General features: G+C 43.3%; 1 protein-coding gene across 1 annotated transcript in view; it reads left to right on the top strand.

The window, feature by feature from the left end:
- maml3 (mastermind-like transcriptional coactivator 3) overlaps positions 1-25,274 on the top strand; it is a 328,731-nt gene that overhangs the window by 145,847 nt on the left and 157,610 nt on the right. The window lies entirely within an intron of this gene.

Below are 25,274 nucleotides of genomic sequence, written 5' to 3'. Positions count from 1 at the left end.
ATCTTCGACCCAACTCTCTCCTTTGAGTCACACATTAAAAGCGTTACTAAAACGGCCTTCTTTCATCTCCGTAATATCGCTAAAATTCGCTCCATTTTGTCCACTAAAGACGCCGAGATCATTATCCATGCGTTTGTTACGTCTCGTCTCGATTACTGTAACGTATTATTTTCGGGTCTCCCCATGTCTAGCATTAAAAGATTACAGTTGGTACAAAATGCGGCTGCTAGACTTTTGACAAGAACAAGAAAGTTTGATCATATTACGCCTGTACTGGCTCACCTGCACTGGCTTCCTGTGCACTTAAGATGTGACTTTAAGGTTTTATTACTTACGTATAAAATACTACACGGTCTAGCTCCAGCCTATCTTGCCGATTGTATTGTACCGTATGTCCCGGCAAGAAATCTGCGTTCAAAAGACTCCGGCTTATTAGTGATTCCTAGAGCTCAAAAAAAGTCTGCGGGCTATAGAGCGTTTTCCGTTCGGGCTCCAGTACTCTGGAATGCCCTCCCGGTAACAGTTCGAGATGCTACCTCAGTAGAAGCATTTAAGTCTCATCTTAAAACTCATTTGTATACTCTAGCCTTTAAATAGACCTCCTTTTTAGACCAGTTGATCTGCCGCTTCTTTTCTTTCTCCTATGTCCCCCCCTCCCTTGTGGAGGGGGTCCGGTCCGATGACCATGGATGAAGTACTGACTGTCCAGAGTCGAGACCCAGGATGGACCGCTCGTCGGGACCCAGGATGGACCGCTCGCCTGTATCGGTTGGGGACATCTCTACGCTGCTGATCCGCTTCAGATGGTTTCCTGTGGACGGGACTCTCGCTGCTGTCTTGGAGCCACTATGGATTGAACTTTCACAGTATCATGTTGGACCCGCTCGACATCCATTGCTTTCGGTCCCCTAGAGGGGGGGGGTTGCCCACATCTGAGGTCCTCTCCAAGGTTTCTCATAGTCAGCATTGTCGCTGGCGTCCCACTGAATGTGAATTCTCCCTGCCCACTGGGTGTGAGTTTTCCTTGCCCTTTTGTGGGTTCTTCCGAGGATGTTGTAGTCGTAATGATTTGTGCAGTCCTTTGAGACATTTGTGATTTGGGGCTATATAAATAAACATTGATTGATTGATTGATTATGAATAATAAAGGATTCATTTTAGGCTACCTCTGAATGATAGCATGAAATATTCCACCACCTTCATAACGTTTAGTTATACTAAAGCGTCACTCAAGTCAAAATAGATTTTTATAGCTTTGTTGGGCCCGGATACATTGATCCATTATGAAACCAACCCGAGATATTTCTGTCTGTTATGTTTATTTCCAAATTGTTAAACGCGCGTTTTCTTTCTCAAAAACAGAGTCAACTGTGCCGGAGACACATTATCAGCGCCTCGTTACAACAAAGACAAAACGTTAACGTTACTCATAAAAAAGCTGAACTTATGAATGAATTCCTGTTGCCACTAATAACAACACAGAAAATGAAGTCGCCGCACTATCCAAAAAGTTCCTAACACTCCGAAAGTTAATACACAACAGTTGCTGCTGTGCTGCCTTAAAAAAAAAATCTCCTCGTTAACAAAAGATTAAAACACACAAATACGGACACAACGGATCAATATACTCGGACTATGGACTTAAAAAAGTTACGTACCGTGAGTTCTCTTCATCCATGGCTCCTCTTCAGGTGCTGCCGAAGCAATGTTGTCCTTCGTGCCATGTACGCGAGGTCCATGCTGCTCGTTTAGCAGGAAATGTCGTCTTTGAAGTTTTTAAAGTAAAGTGTTCCAAAACATTTGACGACTTAGGTAGTATTTTTTTGTCCATTGAAGCAATAACCTCGAGATGTTTCCCTGCTGAACTATCCGTACTGTTTCCCTCTGCCATTTTTCGACTGTTCCTAAACACGTGAGCTGCACATGACACATCATTGGCTGGCTCACTGCCACCTCATGAGACGTGGGCTCAGCGCTGTCCTGGCGCTGTTTTGTACTGTTTTTGTACTTATTTTGATTATTGTTTTTCAGCTGTTTGTAAATGTTGCAGTTTATAAATAAAGGTTTATGGGAAAAAAGAAAAAAAAAACCTCCGCGCATGCGCATTGCATACATCCAACGAATCGATGACTAAATTAATCGCCAACTATTTTTATGATCAGTTTTAATCGATTAGTTGTTGCAGCTTTTATTCCAACACTTGATGCTGAGTGCCAAGCAGGGAGGCAATGGGTTCCATTTTTTTTTATAGTTTTTGGTATGACTCGGCTGGGGTTTGAACTCACAACCTACCGATTTCGGGGTAGGTTGTGAGTTCAACCATCTTCGGATCTGTAAAATCATCAAAAGGTTCAAAGAATCTGGAGAAATCACTGCACGTAAGCGATGATATTACGGACCTTTGATCCCTCAGGCAGTACTGCATCAAAAACCGACATCAGTGTGTAAAGGATATCACCAAATGGGCTCAGGAACACCTCATAAAATCTAATCAAATCAAATCAACTTTTTTTATAAATCACATTTAAAATTTACTACAGGGGTAGCCAAAGTGCTGTACAATGGGCAGGTTAAAAGATAATACGAGGACCAAGCAAACAACACAACACAAACAGAACATGATAAAAAATAAATAAATAAATAAAACATAAAACAGGTTCACAGCAGGTGTATAATGGGGCGCCATTGCAGGATGGACATCAGTCAATGTTAAAAGCCAAGGAATAAAAGTATGTTTTTAAGAGAGATTTAAAAACAGGAAGAGAGGAAGCTTGTCTAACACTCAGAGGTAGGTCGTTCCCGAGCTTGGGAGCAGCAGCGGCGAAAGCTCTGTCACCTCTAAGCTTCAGCCTTCTGTCAGGGACCGTCAGTAGCAGATGATAGGCTGATCTTAGGGATTGAGTGGGGCAGTAAGGCTGAAGGAGGTCGGAGAGATATGTTGGCGCGAGGTTGTTTAGACATTTAAAAGCAAATAGAAGGAGTTTAAAATTGATTCGATAACGCACAGGGAGCCAGTGAAGGGATGCTAATATAGGGGTGATGTGCTCACGTCTGCGAGTCTGTGTTAGCAGACGAACAGCAGAGTTCTGCACGAGCTGCAGGCAGGCAAGGGAGGCCTGGCGAATGCCTACATACAGGGCATTGCAGTAGTCTAAATGATTCGAGATACAGGCATGAATTCATTTCTCGAGATCATGTCCTGACAGAAGCGGTTTCACTTTCGCTATTTGGCGTAATTGATAAAAGCTTTTCTGAACGACGCTGCTGATTTGTTTTTCGAATTTAAAATCTGAGTCGAACTTTACCCCCAGGTTTGTAACACAGTCGCTGAGATACGGGGTCAGAGTGCCGAGGTCAACGTTGGGTGAGGGAGAGCGACTTGGACCGAACAACATAACTTCTGTTTTGTCTTCATTTAGACTCAGGAAGTTAGCTGAAAGCCAGGCTTTGATGCCGTGCATGCAGTCAATGAGACGTTGAACTGTTTTATTTTGTGGCATTGGAAAATAGATCCGGCAATCATCGGCATAAAAATGAAATGCAATACCATACTTCCTAAAAATAGAACCAAGGGGGAGAAGGTGGGCTTCACGGTGGCAGAGGGGTTAGTGCGTCTGCCTCACAATACGAAGGTCCTGCAGTCCTGGGTTCAAATCCAGGCTCGGGATCTTTCTGTGTGGAGTTTGCATGTTCTCCCCGTGAATGCGTGGGTTCCCTCCGGGTACTCCGGCTTCCTCCCACTTCCAAAGACATGCACCTGGGGATAGGTTGATTGGCAACACTAAAATTGGCCCTAGTGTGTGAATATGAGTGTGAATGTTGTCTGTCTATCCGTGTTGGCCCTGCGATGAGGTGGCGACTTGTCCAGGGTGTACCCCGCCTTCCGCCCGATTGTAGCTGAGATAGGCGCCAGCGCCCCCCGCGACCCCGAAAGGGAATAAGCGGTAGAAAATGGATGGATGGATGGGGGAGAAGGTAAAGCGAAAATAGGATTGGGGCAAGGATTGAGCCCTGGGGGACCCCGTGTGGTAGAGGAGCTGTGGAAGACATAAAACTGTCTATTTTTACACAAAAACTCCTGTCGGCTAGCTACGACCGGAACCAGTTGAGGGCGGCGCCCTTCATACCCACACAGTTCTCAAAACGAGTGATTAAGGTAGCGTGGTCGACGGTGTCGAACGCAGCAGACAGATCTAAAAGCACCAGGATAACATATTTGCCAGAATCAGTTGACAAGAGGATGTCGTTAAAACTTTTAGAAGCGCTGACTCTGTGCTCTGGAGGGCTTTAAAACCGGACTGGAACAGCTCAGTGATACCATTATCTTCTAAGAAGGGTAACAACTGACTGTAGACAACCTTCTTTAATATTTTGGAAATGTATGGAAGATTAGAGATAGGTCTAAGGTTAGAGAGGAGAGAGGGGTAGAGGCTTGGTTTTTTAAGTAGAGGTCGTACCACTGCATGTTTAAACTCTACTGGAACTATTCCAGAAGAGAGGCTACTATTGATAATGTTAAGGACACTTGATCCAATAGTAGCAAATACCTCCTTTAACAGGCGAGATGGGAGGGCGTCTGCAGGAGAACCAGAGGGCTTCATATGAATAACTGTGTCATTTAAAAAAGAAAACTGATGGAAAACAGGAGAGAAATGCAGGTTAACAGTAGGGTCATATGAAGGATGGGATAAACTGCCTCTAGTTGACACAATTTTGTCAGTGAAAAAATGGAGACAATTTTCAAAGAAGAAGCATCAAAACCAACTGATTTGGGAGCATCAATGACAGTGTTAATAGTTTTGAACAGAACTCTGGGGTTGTTACAGTTATAATCTGAGATAGATATATATTCATCTCTGCTTTTACAGTCATCTGAAAGGAAAGCAGGCTTTCTTTAAAAATGGCAAAGGACAAATGCAACCTGTCCTTTTTCCATATTCTCTCTGCTCTCCTACATTCGCGCCTGGCTGCACGAGTGACGTCATTCAACCAGGGCTGAGGCGTGGCTTTAGAGTGGCGGCACTTGAAAGTGTTTGTAAACAAATAGAGTTGAACCCAGAAACTAACTCTTCAGTATTTGGACATACAGAGGCTGCAGAATTATCATCACAAAGAGTTGAAAAAAATGGAGGAGAACAGAGCAGGTGATGCGAAAGTGTTGGGGCGGAGCGCACAATTTAACCAGACACTGAGTGGGAATATCAAACAGGATCGGCATATGATCAGAAAACACAGCGTCGCAAATGTCCAGATTAAAAACACACAAACCATACGAGAGCACTAAATCGAGTGTATGCCCGTGTTCATGTGTGGAACCACACACAGACTGTAAAAAGTTAAAAGAGTCAATGACCATCAGGAAGCTCCTGAAAAATCTTCATCTGGGCAGCAGGTGTGAATATTAAAATCACCAACAATTAGGACACGATCATATTTGGGCAGGATTTCGGCCAGAAATTCAGAAACGTCATTTGTAAAGTCTTTGTGGTACTTGGGTGGTCGATATACGACGGCACACAGGACGACATCAGAAAGACCCAGTTCAAACATGCATAGTTCGAAGCTTGAAAAGGAGGATTGCAGGCGGATCTGACGGCATTTAAAGTCATTTTTAAAAACGACTGCTAATCCTCCTCCTTTTTGGCCGGACGATCGCGGATAATTAAAATACGAGCACTCCGGTGATGAAAGTTCATTAAGAGCGGCGGACTCACCGGCTCTCAGCCATGTCTCCGTCACACAGAGGAGGTCCAGTCTGCGGGAGACAAATAAATCCATGTTTTGTTTGTCAAGGATCTTGCGTTAACATGACCGAATTTAACGGGGGCCGACGCGTCCTAGGCCGCTGCCAATCCTGGTGGGGCCCGACACAAAGCCCGCAGGTAGCGGGAATTCACGTCGCACCTCCGGGGGCGGGGACAGCAGGAGCGAAGCGGGCGAGCTTCCCTCTGCGGACCGACGACGGGAATAATCCAGGACACGGCAGAATCCAGCGAACGCGGGTGCAGAAAGAAACCAGGTGCCGGACCATACCTCCTTCGGGAAGCCACGGAAAGCCGGGCCAGGAGTGCCCTAACTCTCACCAGCTGGCCGCCATGTTTGCCGCGGCGCCGGTGGCGCTTTCGCCGGGGGGGAGGAGCCAGTGGGCGAAAAAGGAAAGCAGGAATTCGGCCAAGTGAGAACGCTGACTTGGACGTCGAAAAACCAACGTCGAAGTTGATCATGTCCGTGTGAGAGGGACACAGATCCAACAGAGTTTGGCGATCATACACCAACAGTGAGTTGACAGGGATAACAAAAAACGTGAACGGCACAAAAACAAACAGAGCTGACAGCAAGAGACGGCAAGCCACAGCACATACTGGCGCCATCTTAGATTTTTTAAAACCACTGTCAGTAACTACAGTTGGTCGCTACATCTGTAAGTGCAAGTTAAAACTCTACTATGCAAAGCAAAACCCATTTATCAACAACACCCAGAAACGCCTCCGGCTTCGCTGGGCCCGAGCTCATCTAAGATAGACTGATGTCAAGTGGAAAAGTGTTCTGTGGTCTGACAAGTCCACATTTCAAATTATTTTTGGAAACTGTGGACGCGGTGTCCTCCGGAAAAAAGAGGAAGATAACCATCCAGATTGTTAGAGGCGCAAAGTTCAAAAGCCGGCATCTGTGATGGTATGGGGGTGCATTAGTGCCCAAGGCATGGGTAACTTACACATTTGTGAAGGCACCATTAATGCTGAATGGTCCATACAGGTTTTGGAGAAACATATGTTGTCATCCAAGCAACGTTATCATCGACACTGTCACAGCCCGGTCTCGAACCCACAATCCATCCACAGCAAGATCCAACACTCTATCTGGCAGCATGCCAGGACACGCCCCCGCACGCTCTGAGCACCTCACGCCCACGCTTCGCCGCAGCTGTAGACTGACAGCAATCAACCCACCTGACAGCAATCAGGAGGACAGCATAAAGGCCAGTCACTCCTTGGAACCTGTGCCGGAACGTCGTTAACTCTCGTAGTAAGCATACGTCTCTGGCTTCCCTCTAGTTGTCCTCGCCTCCTTTTGTCTTGTACCCTTTTGCCTCGTTGACTTGTCCCTTGTCCTCCTTGCAGTTGCTTCCCTCGATCCTCGATCTCTCGCCTGGACTCGGACCTTGTTTGCTTGCGGCCTGCCCTCGACCTCCTGCCTGTCCCCAGATCTACTCCTCCTTGACCAGACGCAGGTTTCATTCAACACGCATGTACAACATCCTCTTGTTTCATTCACATGGTTAAATTCACACTTGATCCTGCAACCAACACTTTGATTAGCATACACATCCCACACAATCATCAAAGGTTAAAATAAACCTGGTAACCTTACGTCTTTCGTGGTGTCGTCTCCTTCAAGTCCTCACGTACATAACAGACGCCCCTGTTTATTTCAGCAAGACAATGCCAAGCCACGTGTTACAACAGCGTGGCTTCGTAGTAAAAGAGTGCGGGTACTTTCCTGGCCCGCCTGCAGTCCAGACCTGTCTCCCGTCGAAAATGTGTGACGCATCATGAAGTGTAAAATACGACAGCGGAGACCCCGGACTATTGAACAACTGAAGCTCTACATAAAACAAGAATTGGAAATAATTCCACTTTCAGAGCTTCAACAATTAGTTCACTCAGTTCCCAAACATTTATTGAGTGTTGTTAAAAGAAAAGGGGATGTAACACGATGGTGAACATGCCCTTTCCCAACTACTTTGGCACATGTTGCAGCCATGAAATTCTAAGTTAATTATTATTTACAAAAAAAAAAATAAGTTTAGGAGTTTGAACATCAAATATCTTGTCTTTGTAGTGCATTCAACTGAATATGGGTTGAAAAGGATTTTCAAATCATTGTATTCCGTTTATATTTACATCCAGCACAATTTCTCAACTCATATGGAAACGAGGTTTGTACAATGGTCTTAAAACTGCAGAAAAAGGTGAAGAGATGGATGTTGTGGGTAACGTAAAAAAAAACTCTCTGCAACATATCGATGAAACGTCTACAAATCCTCCGCCAGAAGACATAATTGCAATCCGGCGAGGAGGAAGTGAGGTAGAGGAAGGGGGCAGTGAGTGAGTTATGAGGAGGAGGAAGTAGGATGTAGCGCACAAAGGCAGCAGCAGTTGCTATAACAACGGCACCTTACTGCTTCCATCTCTGTCTCTCCTCTCTCCATCTCTGATCAGCCTCTCATCGTCTGCTCCCTGCTGTCATTTGGCTCGCTGTTCCCCCCACCCCCCTTTCTCCATCGTTCTCTCTCCTCCCTTGTCTTCATCCAGTAATGTGTCCACTCGAGGCCAAAAAGACCATCAGTCTGACAAAGAATGTGTGTCTTTGCGTGTCTGTCATTGTGTGTGTGTGTGTGTGTGTGTGTGCGTGTGTGTGTGTGTGTGTGTGTGTGTGTGTGTGCGTGTGCGTGTGTGTGTGAAACGACTTCAAATTCCATGCCTCCATTAGTTAGCCTGTCTCGCGGTCTGCATCCTCATTTCTACTCTCCATTTATTCTCTTATTATCATCGATTGGCAAGTGGGTAACAAATATTGTCAGCTTTGATATTCAGGTCGGGTTTATTACTCTAATTTACACATGTAATTAGGTCTGTTGTTTGGCTTAAAGAAGCAATTCGCTCATTCAGATCATGGTAATCCACAAATGGACTGTTTGTTAAAGATGTTTATCACTAACTGTGCAGTCTGCCTGTTTCTGTCCCATTGCTGTGGTCACAGTAGGGTTATTATATGTCCTGATTAAAAAAAGGTTGTTCGCTCGGCTGGTGGCAAAACAGTTTGTTGTTTGGGAAGCCACTTGCCTGCGCAGTTCAATCCAGTGAGAACAAAGGAAGTTGACCGGATTTCGTAAATAAACAAGAAAATATGATTGCCAAAGATCAGCGTGTTAGTGGGTTTGTGCAGTGGCTGTTGTTTCAAAGAAGTAGGCAGATGATGGAAAACAACTGCAGGAGGAGAAAGAAGAGAATTGCAAAAAGGAAGGCGATCATGTAGAGCACACGGATGAAGTAGCTCGACCAAAGATGACTTAAAACTCTCAAAAGGGGGTTGTATATCCATTAAAACTGGAGTTACATTTGAAAAAATCATATTCTGAACCAGACCTGGGCAAAATAAGGCATTTAAGATTTTCAATCTGGCCGGCTCAATTCATTTTTTTAGACTATTAACATCAAACTGTTACCGCCATTATGATGTGCAGTCAGTGGCGGGCCGTGCGTTTCCCACCTAGGCCTTCAGTAACGTTCGACTTCAATGATTACCTCTCAAAATACCATCATTGATGTCACCACATGACCGTTGCTGTTGCTGGAGTAATACTATACAGAAACACATTTACTCTCTGGCTGGGCGATATATCGATATACACGATATATCGCGGGTTTGTGTCTGTGCGATATAGAAAACGACTATATCGTAATATTCGAGTATACGTTCTCACTCAGTTGCTTTTAGCTGCTGGCATTACATTACAGACTCTTCTCGCTTTTTCCTGTCTCTCCTTCTCACAGACAAGCGTACCTTCTTACATACGTGACATACTGTCCCCTTTCGGAGCAGAGAGGTAGCAGCATGGGTTACGTTAGCTGTGATGCTAGCGGAGCTGTGCGAGTGTTGATACGAGAGAAAGAAGGTGCAAATGAAGGAAGAATTAATTCCCAAGAAAAACAGCAGGGGGTCTTTGGATACATGGATGATACAGCAGGGGATTGGGAGAATGTCATGTGGTCAGATGAAACCAAAATAGAACTTTTTGGTATAAACTCAACTCGTCGTGTTTTGAGGAAGAAGAATACTGAGTTGCATCCCAAGAACACCATACCTACTGTGAAGCATGGGGGTGGAAACATCATGCTTTGGGGCTATTTTTCTGCTAAGGGGACAGGACGATTGATCCGTGTTAAGGAAAGAATGAATGGGGCCATGTTTCGTGAGATTTTGAGCCAAAACCTCCTTCCATCAGTGAGAGCTTTGAACGGTTGACCAAATACTTATTTTCCACCATAATTTACAAATAAATTATTTACAATTCCTACAATGTGAATTCCTGGATCTTTTTTACATTTTGTCTCTCACAGTTGAAGTGTACCTATGATGAAAATTACAGACCTCTGTCATCATTTTAAGTGGGAGAACTTGCACAATCAGTGTCTGACTAAATACTTTTTTGCCCCTCTGTAAATAAAAAATAACTGTAATTTGATGTTGATATATATTTAGAACTTCATGGATTCAAAAAGGAACACCAATGAGTTGACTGATAAACATAATATCACATAATTTATTCAGAAAATATAAATAACGACAAATACAGATAAAATACTCTTAACTGCAACATGTAAGTGTAAAAAACCCCAACAACATTATGATTTGTACAATTTCAGAATGTGCTTGTTCTATTTTTAAACAAAGAAAACAATCTGCAGATGTCATTATTTTGAAGTTATCATGCCGTGATTTTACCGGTCCAACCCACTTCGGAGTAGATTTTTGTCCATGTGGCCCCCGACCTAAAACTAGTTTCAGATTGCCATATAACTTAGTACATTTAGTCCACAATATTCAAACACAAATGAGGAATTATTTTATCATGTGATTTGGCTGTCCTCATACGTTTCACATTGCTATTGTCGTTGCCCATTTCCTCAGCGTATCAGCATATTGAGAACAAAATAGGCACTGACACTACCCCTATCCACAAAGGTTTTATTTTTCAAAAATATATTTTGCCCTGTCAGTTGGATGACACATCGACATATTGGCTGTCGGGCATATATTTCCCCCGTTAGCCTATATACAGAGGCGGCATGGCGTAGTGGGTAGAGCGGTAGAGTGCCAGAAACCTGAGGGTTGCAGGTTCGCTCCTCGCCTCTTGACATCCAAATCGTTGCTGTTGTGTGCTTGGGCAGGACACTTTACCCTTGCCATGGTGAATGATCGGTGGTGATCAGCGGGGGCCGTAGGCGCAAACTGGCAGCCGCACTTCCGTCAGTCTACCCCAGGGCAGCTGTGGCAACAAATGTAGCTTACCACCACCAGCTGTGAATGAATGATGGGTTCCCACTTCTCTGTGAGCGCTTTGAGTATCCATCTATCCATCCATCTTCTTCCACTTATCCGTGGTCGGGTCGCTGGGGCAGCAGCCTAAGCAGGGACGCCCAGACTTTCCTCTCCCCAGCCACTTTGTCCAGCTCTTCCCTGGAGATCCCGAGGCGTTACCAGGCCAGCCGGGAGACATAGTCTTCCCAATGTGTCCTGAGTCTTCCCCGTGGTCTCCTGCCAGTTGGACGTGGCCTACACACCTCCCTAGGGAGGCGTTCGGGTGGCATCCTGACCAGGTGCCCGAACCACCTCATCTGGCTCCTCTCAATGTGGAGGAGCAGCGGCTTTACTTTGAGCTCCCCCCGGATGGCAGGGCATCTCACCCTATCTCTAAGGGAGAGCCCCGCCACCCGACGAAGGAAACTCTTTTCGGCCGCTTGTACCCGTGATCTTGTCTTTTCGGTCATAACCCAAAGCTCATGTCCATAGGTGAGGATGGGTACGTATATCGACCGGTAAATTGAGAGCTTTGCCTTCCGGCTAAGCTCCTTCTTCACCACAATGGATCAATACAGCGTCCGCATTACTGAAGATGCCGCACCGATCCGCCTGTTGATCTCACGATCCACTCTTCTCTTACTCTTGAACAAGACTCTGAGGTACTTGAACTCCTCCACTTGGGGCAGGGTCTCCTCCCCAACCCGAAGAAGGCACTCCACCCTTTTCCGGGCGGGAACCCTGGACTCGGACTTGGAGGTGCTGTTTCTTATCCCAGTCGCTTCACACTCGGCTGCGAACCGATCCTGTGAGAGCTGAAGATCCTGGCCAGATGAAGCCATCAGGACCACATCATCTGCAAAAAGGAGAGACCTAATCCTGCAACCACCAAACCGGATCCCCTCAACGCCTTGACTGCGCCTAGAAATTCTGTCCATAAAAGTTATGAACTGAATTGGTGACAAAGGGCAGCCTTTCCAACCCTCACTGGAAACGTGTCCGACTTACTGCCGGCAATGCGGCCCAAGCTCTGACACTGATCATACAGGGAGCAGACCGCCACAATCAGACAGTCCGATACCCCATACTCTCTGAGCACTCCCTCACAGGACTTCCCGAGGGACAGGTCCGAATGCCTTCTCCATGTCCACAAAGCACATGTAGACTGGTTAGGCAAACTCCCATGCACCCTCAAGGACCCTGCCAAGAGTATCTTTGAGTATCTAATAGTAGAAAAGCCCCAAATAAAATGTAATCCATTATTATTATTATGATTATTATTATATGTCGATGGGTCATGCTAAGGAATGCAGTAGGAGCTGAGCACCATCACACTAAGCATTTGTTGCGCTAACATAGTAGCCTTGTTAGTTAAGGTAATAGATTATATTTGACAATATAGTTTGAATATGAAATGTTCATTTCCATTTATTATAAATTACAAGAAAACGTAAATGCCTTACTTACCTATCAAGGAGGAAATTAGCAAGTTTCGCGTCAGATGAAAAAATATTCTCCGCCTTCCATCGTCTCCATCTTTCAAAGGCATCCCCAATACAAATCCTTGTTTTATTCCTAGGTTTGTCATGAATAAGTTGAGAATCGTAATGCCTTTTAGATTTACTAAGGGCTGACATGTTTAGTAACTTTACCAGTGACAGTAGCTTGACGAAGGTGGCGGTGCGTAAATGGCAACCTGGATGTGACACAGTCACAGATTTTCTAATTAGACAAATGGTGGAGGGCAGGACATTGAAATGAAAACAATAACAAATGAGCATATCCCGGCTGAACTACTGTTATCAGTTGTAGCGGTATTGGAAACGAACAAGATTTATTAATGCCTTTTGATCTATAAGGGCCATTTAATGATGACTTGACATGAAAGTATCACATATGACACCTTTAAAAGGTATTGGGAGTTTGTTTAAAACAAAACATTTTTTTAGTTACTTATTTAGAATGTATTTACTTTAGCACTGTGTAATTGTATGTTAATGTGTTTTTCATCAGTTTTTTAGTCCCTTCTTTTGCAGTTATTTGATTAGTAATTATTTTTGCATTTAGCTTGACCTAAACCTTGATAATAATCTTTGTGATTAACATATTGTTTATCATCATTTAAAAATGTTTGTTCTGTAATCAGGTTAGTTATAATTATTGAATACGATGAAAATAAAAAATAAAATGACTAAATTAGTGGTAATATTTGAGTTGGGCCCGGGCCCCTCTGTAATGGAGAAGCCCTACCGTATATAAAATACAAATACAAAAAGCTCTGTTGTGTATGGCTGTGGCACACTGTTGGGAGAAAACTATGAGAAAATCTGAAATGTCAAGTAGTTATAACTAGTATTGTCAAATTATTCGTTTTTTTAAACCAAATGAATTACACTTTTGAATTTGGACTGGCTATGATTAATTACAGATTATTACTCATCACATAATATAAACTAACTTTAAAAGACCCAAGTGTTTGGACATATACAATTTTATTGTCAGAACGTCATACAGGAACATTTTTAAAATTACTTGAATGCCCTAACTTAGTTTGTTTTAAACTTGGTAAGAGATTTATCTAATGTCCCATCTGAGTGTATTTTGAAGTCAAATATCTCTTCACTTATCTTTGCACTGATGTATGCATTGACCTGGTCACTGACTAAATAACAACCCTCAGCCTTTCATGTAGCCGTCCACAGCTAAAAGGGCTTTTTGCAACTTGTTAAGTTACATTTTTCCAAGCAAAAATATAACAAGAAAACCACTGACTAGCTCGTGTTGCAATTAGTGGTTTAACAACACACACTTGTGTTAAAATGGTGTATATTTTTCACAACTATCATATTTTTCTGACTATTAGGCGCACTTGAAATTTCTTTCATTTTTTCAAAACTCGACAGTGCGCCTTATAACCTGGTACGCCTAATGCACTGAATAATATGCTATTTCATTTGGTACAAGGTGAAATAAGTGTGACCAGTAGATGGCAGTCAGACACAAGAGATACCTGTAGACTGCAATATGATGGCAGTCACACATAAGAAATATGACTGCAACGTGACTCAAGTAATCAACACCAAGATTCCATTAAAAATATAAAACATTACACACGGCGCTCAACAATCCATCAAAATGTTTTAGTATGACTTTGGTAAGCTATGAAGCCGCACCGCTTGATGGCTTATACTGTGCTTCAACATACGAGTATTATTATGGTGTGTGTATAAGGTAAGACATATTATCTGGTGTTTTGTTTCGCAATATTATGCAAAAGAGACTCTTCTTACCTTCTGGTACCTGCTGATCTGTATTTGGGATCTGCATGAGAAAATGTGCCCTTTTGTAGTCTCACGCTTCTTCTTTTTCTCTAGTTTCTTGTTATGGGACATTCATCCTCCACTGTTGCCATTTCTAATATTAAGTAGTGTAAAGTTCTTACTATCTGTCAGTAAACTCACCATGGAAGCGCTAGTAGTGAGTTTACAGTATTCACCCAAGGAACTTTAGTTATTAGAGAGTTGCGGTCGGAAGTTTTTTCACGGGACACATTTCCTGTGTTGTTATTGCACTAGTGAGCCACAGATGAAGAGATGCTGCACCGTTAATGACTTAAATGAAGTCTGAATGTCAATAAAACAGTTATTTCCATCTTTTGACACTTCTTCCACTCCCGCCCTTGCACGCTACTACGGTAAAGCAAAGATGATGGAGAAAAGACGCTGCCAAAGGGGAGCCACATAACTAAGACCGCCTACAAAACGGCGCATTCTGAAGCGACTGTCAGAAAGCGGCTTGAAGATGATCTGTAAAACATAATTTATGCAACATTTTGACCAAAGAACCACCATTACATGTTATGTAGACCACAAGGAAATGTTTTACATTTACAGACAAATAATGATCATATGACCCCTTTAATGCGCCCTATTATCCGGTGCGCCTTTTATATGAAAATAGACCTGACTAGACCCGCTCATCGGCAGTGCGCCCCATGGTGCGGAAAATACGGTACTAAATGAGTGTAGTGACATTTTTCATTGGCTTGAATAAAATGATTAGTGATTACGATGGTCACCCACTGTCTTGTCAACATGTACGCACAGAGAGTGTTGTGTACGGAGGAGGGAAGGAGGCGAAAACCAAGGCAGAACTGCGATTTCCAAGGTTTATTTTAAACTTTTGATGAATACGTGGCGTGTGTATGCTACTCCAGGTGAGTGAGTGTGACTATGTGTAATATTAATAATGTAAATGTTACCAAGGGTTGTTGTCTGTGAGTGTTGGTTGTAATTTTTCGTCGAATCAAGAAAGGCAAGGCGAAGAGGCAGTTTGTGGACAGGCAAGGGGTCGTGAGCAGGAGCAAGGCAGCGTGGTCTGGGTCCGAGCGGGGAGGTCAGGATCGGATGACAAGGCTCGATCACATAAGGCCACTATGAAAACACAAAGGAACATGAACCAGGGATACACGGAGAGAGAGAGCAAAAACAAAGGCGAAGAAATCACGGGGAAAGGAAGGCCAGACGTAATGCTTACTGGAGAGTTAGCGACGTTCTGGCATAGGTTCCTTGGGTCTGCTGGTCTTTATGCCGCTCCCTTTCATTAAGTCCAGGTGTCTTGATATTTGATTGAGTACAGGTTCGTTGCTGCGAGGGCGTGCTGGGCTCAGCACGAGCGGGGATGTGTCTGAGCATGGTGTCAGTGGAGGCACGTCTTTGCGCGTTGTCAGAGGAGGCGCCCGCGGCTCCAGCCGCCAAGGAAACGCAGGATCGACTCCGCGTCATGACAGTACTGAGGACCTCGGTCAGAAACGATATCCACCGGAATACCATGTTGTTTGACAACGTGAACTGTGAGGAGGTCAGAAGTCTCTGAGGCAGAAGGTAACTTGGGCAGTGGAATGAAATGGGCTGCCTTGGAGAAACGGTCAACAATTGTAAGGATAGTGGTGTTACCTCTGGAAGGTGGGAATCCTGTGACAAAATCCAGGGCGATGTGCGACCAAGAACGGGCAGGAATGGAGAGAGAGTCAAGAAGACCAGTAGGAGGCCTGTGTGACGTCTTACTACGAGCACAAGTTAAACAAGCAGCGATGAACTCACGAGTGTCCTTGGCCATGGATGGCCTCCAAAAACGTCTTCGCAGCAGTGATAGTGTTCGTTGAAAGCCAGGATGAATGGAGTGCCCCCAATCCAGGACTCTGGGTCGTAGCTCCTGATGGAAGAACAGTTTGTTGGGAGCTCCACCTCTCGGTCCTGGAATGGAACGCAGTGCAGATTTGACCAGGTCCTCCACTTTCCAAGTTACCATTCCAATGATGCGAGTGGGAGGAAGGATGGGTTCCGCCACTGCCGGAACGGTGGGTAAATTGCTGCCACCTTGCCTGACGGTTATTGATCCTCTTGGCATCTCGGATGTGTAGGAGGTTGCTGTGGTCGGTCAGGATCTGAAACTGGTGTCTGGCTCCTTCCAACCAGTGTCTCCATTTCACCAGAGCCTCATGGACTGCTAGAAATTCTCTATTCCCAGCATCGTAGTTCTGTTCGGCCGGGGTCAGGCGCCTGGAGAAAAAGGCAACAGGGTGAACCAAATTGTCAATCTTGGACCGTTGAGAGAGAATAGCCCCAATCCCAGAGTCTGAAATGTCAAACTCCATCAAAAAGGCGGTGTCTAAATCGTGGTGGACGAGAATGGGGGCAGAAACAAAACGTTCCTTTAACTCCTCAAAGGCCTTTCTCTCCAAAAGAGTCTAGATGAAAGGTATGTTAGTAGACGTGAGCGAATGGAGTGGTGCCGCAACTCTACTGAAGTCTTGAATGAATCGTCGATAGAAGCCAGCGAAGCCGACGAACCTCCGAAGTTCCGTCCTCGTAGTAGGTTGTGGCCATACCACGGCCTCCAACTTCTACTGCCTCTAGGAGAGTTTGGCTCCTAGAGGCAGCTCTCTGGTCTCGCTCTGCTGCTCGCTCACAAAGTCTTAAGTCAAATTTGAGGGCCAATTCAATGAGTTCCTTGCAGGAAGTAGGTCTGTCTCTCAGCAGACCGTCTTTAATCTCTTCAGACAGACCGCAACGGAATGCGCCAAGGTCCGGAATTCCAGGGTATAGGCTGCCACGGAGTGTGAACCCTGCGAGATAGAGTGCAGACGTCCGGCCGCGCCACCAGCCCCACCCCCATCCTTGGAGTGGTCAAAAACAGCCTGAAATTCAGCACGGAACGCAGAATAGTCTTGAGTTAAGCTCCATGGTCCTGTCTGCTGCGGCAGTAGCCCACTTGAGAGCCGGGCCGGAAAGCAAGGAAAATATAAACGCAATCTTGGCGCCATCAGAGGAATAGCGGGAGGGCTGGTGACGAAAAATGAGGTCACATTGGACCAAGAACCCTCTACGTTGTTCAAAGTCCCGCTAAAAGGGTCTAGGGCTGGCAATCCTGGGCTCTCGTTCCAGAATGCTGTGTTCAGGTCCTCGGACTGGAGAAGCATGCGGGGGTAACACAGGTTCTGGACTGGCCCCAGGGCACATGTTGTCCAGCCTGGAATATAGTCGGGTAAAGGCTCTCTCTAGTTTGTCCTCAAGGGCAGAAAAATGAACCTGATGTTCGCTAACAACGGAGCTAAGGATTGCCAGGTCGGAAAATCCGGATGTCCGAGGCTGGGGCTTGCCGTTGTCGCCTGGTTCCGAAAGGTTTAAATACAGAAACAATAATCATAAACAGGTGTGCGTCTAAAGGCCACTGCAGGTGGAACAAATGAGGTAACCATGGTGACAGAATAAACCAGGAAGTGCACACACAAACTCAAAAATCCAAACAACAAACGATCCGTGCAGCGGATCGCAACATGTCACCAACATGACATATCAAAACAACACTAAATTAAAGTGTAATTTTTGTACAGAACGCCACTACAATAGTTAAAAACAAATAGAGTGCACTTTTGTGCATGATGTCACACAAGATATTTCAATAAATGTCGAATAAAAATGACCCGCATAATACGTTCCTGCGGACGTTATCTCCTTCTGTTGTTGACTTTTTTTTTCATACGGTGTTGATCGGGAAATAGTTGCTTCGGCATTTTGTTGGTGTGGCCCCGGCCGGAGATGTTGATATGGAGAGTTTCAAGCACTCTTCATTTTCTAGCGGGTGACTTTTCAAACGATCATACATTAGCAGTGCTGCTACTTTTTGTAGCAATGCTTTTGCCGCATAAATGTTTACATCTTCCCGCTTTAAGCCAAACCACCGCCGGACGATGGATCCGTGCTGTTTTCTTGGGAATTAATTCTTCCTTCATTTGTTACCAGAATCGCACCTTCTCTCTCTCTTATTACATCCCGCACTTCACCGTTAGCATCACAGCTAATGTTACCGTGTCACTACCTGTCTGCCCCGCAGGAGTGTGTGACGTTGCACACGTGACGTATGTAAGAAAGTGCGCTTAGTTTATGTCTCTGTGAGAAGGAGAGACAAGAAAGAGTGGGAAACGCATGCATCGTAATGCCTGCAGCTAAAAGCAACTGTATACTCGAATATCAGGATGTAGTCGTTTTCTATATCGCACAGAGACAAACCCGCGATATATCGAGTATATCGATGTATCGCCCAGCCCTTCATACAGCAATGTTAATGTTTGGTTACATGTCCCTTGGCAAGTTTCACTGCAATTAGGTGCTTTTGGTAGCCATCCACAAGCTTCTGGTTGAATGTTTGACCACTCCTCTAGACAAAATTGGTGCAGTTCACCTAAATGTGTTGGTTTTCTGACATGGACTTGTTTCTTCAGCATTGTCTACACGTTTAAGTCAGGACTTTGGGAAAGGCCATTCTAAAACCCTCATTTTAGCCTGATTTAGCCATTATTTTGCCACTTTTGATGTGTGTTTGGGGTCATTGTCCTGTTGGACCACCTAACTGCGCCCAAGACCCAACCTCCGGGCTGATGATTTTAGGTTTTCCTGAAGAATTTCGAGGTAATCCTCCTTTTTTGTTGTCCCATTCACTCTCTGTAAAGCACCAGTTCCATTGGAAGCAAAACAGGCCCAGAGCATAATACTACCACCACCATGCTTGATGGTAGGCCTGGTGTTCCTGGGATTGAAGGGCTCACCGTTTCTCTTCCAAACATATTACTGGGTATTGTGGCCAAACAGCTCAATTTTATATGTGCTCCAATCACTCTATTACAAAAAATAAGATTGTAGAAATTATTGGAAACCCAAGACATTCATGACATTATGTTCTTTACAAGTGACCACGACTGTACGTTTAATGACAGCTAACACTAACTACGTATTCAAAAGCTCTATTATTAGATAACAACACCCTAAGTAATGTGCGTGCATGTCTTACGTATGTAAGTGGTAACGTCAAGTCAGGATATACTTTCAGTTACCACCCTCTCGACATCTGTGTAAATGTTGCCAACTTCATGCATGTTTGATTTACCAATGGACTGTCCATATTTTTAACCAATTACCTTGTAACATTTACTCATGTGACAGCAAGATTATCCATAAGATTGCTTTTTACAGGCGTGCAAAAATTGTACGTACGTGCGTGCTGGCGTGTGTGTGCGGGTGTTTGATGTCGCTCACACCCACTGGATAATTACGAGCTTTTATAGGTGGGCTTTGAAAAGCAAGTCTGTTATTACCAACATCAGTCACAGGCATTTAGGGAAGTCCTGTAACACACCCCTCACACATTGCTGGAAAACCCACATTTGCTCAAAAAATCAAGGACATCCTGGTGGAGACCTGGTGGAAACCCATTGATTGATGACACAGACACAGACACACACACACACACACACACAATTGGCTCTTCACTGGTAAATGTAGAAAATTCAGATTGGGCCCTAAAGCATATTGTTTAATTATAATATTTGCGTAGGGTTATGTTCCGAGACCACTCGCTAATAGCAAATAAATGCGAGTAATTAAGACATTAAAATATCTATAAACCTGGACGATGATGCTGCGTTGAGGAATCCACCGTATGCTATGTTAACTCACTCCTACCCATTCATACCCTCATCCGGACTATGTTCCACTCTGATTTTAGATCAACATTTGCAATAAAATTCACTGTTGTAATTATTGGATTAGATTCAGATCCAAAAATGCTAATCTAAATGCATAGTTTAATCCAAGTTCAGGCCCTAAATATGCCTCACACTTATTAGACTTGGACTTACACAAACTTTATTGATCTACAAGAGAAATTGTACCACACAGTAGCTCAGTTACAAAGGATGGAAAAGGTAATGCAGGTATAAAGTAGACAAAAAATGTACCATAATAGCATTATAAAATATAACATATATGTAATATTTGCATATTATTTTTACAGTGTACAATATACACTGGTATACTATTATATTACTTTGTAGATTTGTATACTATTTACAATATATAACAAATCCCAACATATAACAAAATATGAAACACTTTTTTACGTGATAAAATGTATATGTGCTCATCACTAATAAATGGTAATTAAAGACGATCTACACAACAAATTAAATTGTTGTCACAGTCTTTCATCAAGCTAGCTAGCGCTTCCATCTGTTGTAGTACACCCTCCATCTCCCTCTAAAACAGTTAGCGGCGTTTCGTAGTTCCGCTTGGTCGTCATCCTACTATGACCATGTATAAAAAGGTGCCATATATAGTAATGTGGCCGGAAATGGTACTGCAATCATGGTCGAAATTCTCGAGTCCCCTCCCACTCTCCCTGACCCGAGGTTACCAGATACGTAGCCGAATCCGTATCCTACTCCACGGAACTTCAAATGACAATTGACGAGTCCTACGCTGTAGGTTTCTCTTTTGTATGCTTCTTGCAAGATGTTTTAGTAAGTAATTATGCCACACTTTACTGATGTCGATTAGGCAAATGTATTTGTCAAGTTACGCAGCAGTATTTTCGTGGGGAGTCGGGACGGATTGTTGGCGTTACCCTGATAAAATGTCTAATTTGACCGCACGGACCACCATCAAAATAATTATATATAATTCATCCATCCATTTCTACCGCTGGTCGCAAGAGCCTGCATTTGGGCAGAAGACGGAGTACACCCTGGACAAGTCCCCACCTCATCCCAGGGCCTGTATATAATAATATATAATATAGTACAAAACACAAAACCAGCGAAGTGGGCACGTTGTGTAAATCATAAATAAAAACAGAATACAATGATTTGCAAATCCTTTTCAACTTATATTCAATAAATACACTACAAAGACAAGACATTTAATGTTAGAACTGAGAAACAATTTATTTTTTTCCAAATAATCATTTACTTTGGATTTAATGGCAGCAATACATTGCAAAAAAGTTGGAACAGGGGCATTTTTACCACTGTGTGGAACTGAGAGGACCAATTTTTAAAGCTTTTCAGGTGGAATTCTTTCCCATTTTTGCTTGATGTACAGCTTAAGTTGTTCAACAGTCTGGGGTCTCCGTTGTGGTATTTTACGCTTTATATTGCACCACACATTTTCAATGGGAGACGGGTCTGGACTACAGGCAGGCCAGTCTAGTACCCGCACTCTTTTACTACGAAGCCACGCTGTAGAAACATATGCAGAATGTGGCTTGGCATTGTCGTGCTGAATTAAGCAGGGGCGTCCATGGAAATGATGTTGCTTGGATGGCAACATATGTTGCTCCAAAACCTGATTGTACCTTTCAGCATTAATGGTGCCTTCACAGATGTGTAAGTTACCCATGCCTTGGGCACTACTACACCTCCTTACTATCATGGATGCTGGCTTTTGAACTTTGTGCCTATGACAGTACGGATGGTTCTTTTCCTCTTTAGCCCGTGGACACGACGTCCACAGAGTCCAAAAACAATTTGAAATGGGGATTTGTCAGACCACACAATGCTTTTCCACTTTGCATAAGTCCATCTTAGATGAGCTCGGGCCTAGCAAAGCCGACGGCGTTATTTGATGTTGTCGATAAATGGCTTTCGCTTTGCATAGCAGAGTTTTAACTTGCACTTACTGATGTAACGACCAACTGTAGTTACTGACAGTGGTTCTCTAAAGTGTTCCTGAGCCCTTGTGGTGATATCCTTCACACACTGATGTTGTTGGGTTTTTTTTATTCAGTACCGCCTGAGGGATCGAACGTCACAGGCATTCAATGTAGGTTTTCGGCCTTGCAGTGATTTCTCCAGATTCTCTGAACCCTGTGATGATATTACAAACCTTAAATGGTGAAATCCCTAAATTCCTTGCAATAGCTTGTTAAGAAATGTTGTTCTCAAACTGTTGAACAATTTGCTCACACATTTGTTCACAAAGCGGTGACCCTCGCCCCATCGTTGTTTGTGAATGACTGGAAGGTGCTTTTATACCTAATCATGGCACCCACCTGTTCCCAATTAGCCTGTTCAACTGTGGGATGTTCCAAATAAGTGTTTGATGAGCATTCCTCAAATTTCTCCGTCTTTTTTCGGCACTTGTGCCAGCTTTTTTGAAACATGTTGCAGGTATCAAATTCCAAATGAGGTAATATTTGCGAAAAATAAAAACGTTTTCCAGTTCAAACTTTAAGTATGTTGTCTTTGCAGTCTATTCAGTTGAATATAGGTCGAAAAGGATTCGCAAATCATTGTTTATTTATGATTTACACAATGTGCCAACTTCACTGGTTTTGGGTTTTGTAGTATACAGTTCTAACCAGCAGCACCAGGATCCAGCATGTTGCTTACAAGTGATCACAACATTGATTAATACTTTTCTAACATTCCACACCAGAAAGTAAATAAAACGTATGTATTATTCGTACTGATATAATAACGGATCCATATCTGATGGGCCAATAGTCAAGCGCAGCAATGTCGGTGTCGTATCGCATGTAAAAAAGTTGTACCAGGACATCCCTATTTTGTAATAAGTTTTGTTCTTCCATAGTAATCTCTGTGATGTTGATTTCCGCTATGATTTAGTCATCTTAGACATGTTGAGTCGGTCGTCTGATTATAGATGTTCAGTGTGTTTTTTTTTTTGTATATACTTTTTAACCTTTTTGCCACAGCTGCTACCCTTGTCATATGTAATTATTTTCCATTGTCCATTCCCTAGTGGAGAGCAGATAGCGAGATGTCTCAAAAAAACATTGACAAAGTGGAAACACAGCAAAGAGTTCAGAGAAGATAAGATATATTTTTTGTGATAAACTAAAAGTGAAAAAGACAGCCGTTGTGGTTGGTGAAATGTTAGCATTGTCAAAGAGAACTGACATTTTACAATAGCACGACATCACTGGTACAACATTACCAGAAAGCAACCTGCATATTTAAGAACATCAAACAAGCAGCAACAAGGTGAAAATCTATTTTGGCAGCTAACGTCATCTTATATGTTTGACTTGCATAACAATGTTTAATTCAAACACATGTGAGGACATGTTAGCATTTACAGTTTGTATCTTTATACTAAGGAGTCGATTGTCTAAAAATCAAGCAACCCTCCTCCAATTAATACCTTTTCATATGTGTATATTTAAAATGTGTATATGAATTGTCACTCAATTTATCATACTTCATCAATCTTTTTGTTTAATTTGGTTCTTTATTTTCTATTTCTTGGTTGATGTTCATCTGTCTCCACGAAATAATTTGAGAATTAATTTATATTGTCGAAATGCAGTTCTTGATCACACATTTTTTCATCATTTTTTTATCCTGACAATTTAAGATATGAACATTGTATTATACAAATAGGGCTTCACGGTGGAAGAGGGGTTAGTGCGTCTGCCTCACAATACGAAGGTCCTGCAGTCCTGGGTTCAATCCCAGGCTCGGGATCTTTCTGTGTGGAGTTTGCATGTTCTCCCTGTGAATGCCTGGGTTCCCTCCGGGTACTCCGGCTTCTTCCCACCTCCAAAGACATGCACCTGGGGATACGTTGATTGGCAACACTAAATTGGCCCTAGTGTGTGAATGTGAGTGCGAGTGTTGTCTGTCTATCTGTGTTGGCCCTGCGATGAGGTGGCGACTTGTCCAGGGTGTACCCCGCCTTCTGCCCGATTGTAGCTGAGATAGGCGCCAGCGCCCCCCGCGACCCCAAAAGTGAATAAGCGGTAGAAAATGGATGGATGGATTATACAAATATTGCCTCTCGAACTACTTGGTATTGGATCGATACCCAAAGTTGTTTTATTACCTAAAACTAATCCAAACAATAAACGAGTAAGTGTAAATACAACCATGTTACTACAGAATTATAGTAACAGTCAATTACCCTGGTAGAAAATGGATGTATGGATAGCAAGTACAAAACCCATAACCAGTGAAGTTGGCACGTTGTGTAAATCGTAAATAAAAACAAAATACAATGATTTGCAAATTACTTTCAACTTATATTCAATTGAATAGACTTCAAAGACAATATATTTAATGTTCGTACTGAGAATTTAATGGCAGCAACACAGTGCAAAAAAGTTGGCACAGGGTAATTTTTACCACAGTGTTACATGGCTTTTCCTTTTAATAACAATCAGTAAACATTTGGGACTCGATGAGAACAATTTTTAAAGCTTTTCAGGTGGATTTATTTCCCATTCTTGCTTGATATACAGCTTAAGTTGTTCAACAGTCTGGGGTCTGCGATGTGGTTATTTTATGCTTCATTATGCGCCACACATTTTCAATGGAAGACAGGTCTTGACTACAGGCAAGCCAGTCTACTACCCGCATTCTTTTACTACAAAGCTATGCTATTGTAACACGTGCAGAATGTGGCTTGGCAATGTCTAGATGAAATAAGCAGGAAACATATGTTGCTTGGATGGCTTGGATGGTATGTACCTATCATGCATTAATGTTCCCTTCACAAATGTGTAAGTTACCCATGCCCTGGACACAAATACACCCCCATACCAGCACAGATCCTGGCTTTTGAACTTTGCGCCTGTAACAATCCGGATGGTTCTTTTCCTCTTTGGCCCGGAGGACATGATCTCCACAGTTTCCAAAAACTATTTGAAATGTTTACCAGTTTGAATATTAAATATATTGTCTTTGCAGTGTATTCAAATGAATATAGCTTGGAAAGGATTTGCAAATCATTGCAATCTGTTTTTATTTCCGATTTACACAACGTCCCACTTTCACTGGATTTGGGTTTTGTAGATTGATAATAGTTTTGAGAATATAATACTAGTAAAATGAA

Source organism: Nerophis ophidion, linkage group LG01, assembly GCF_033978795.1.
Source record: "Nerophis ophidion isolate RoL-2023_Sa linkage group LG01, RoL_Noph_v1.0, whole genome shotgun sequence".
Lineage (NCBI taxonomy): Eukaryota > Metazoa > Chordata > Actinopteri > Syngnathiformes > Syngnathidae > Nerophis > Nerophis ophidion.
The sequence above is the reverse complement of the archived record's forward strand: the minus strand, read 5'-3'. Positions and strand labels throughout refer to the sequence as shown.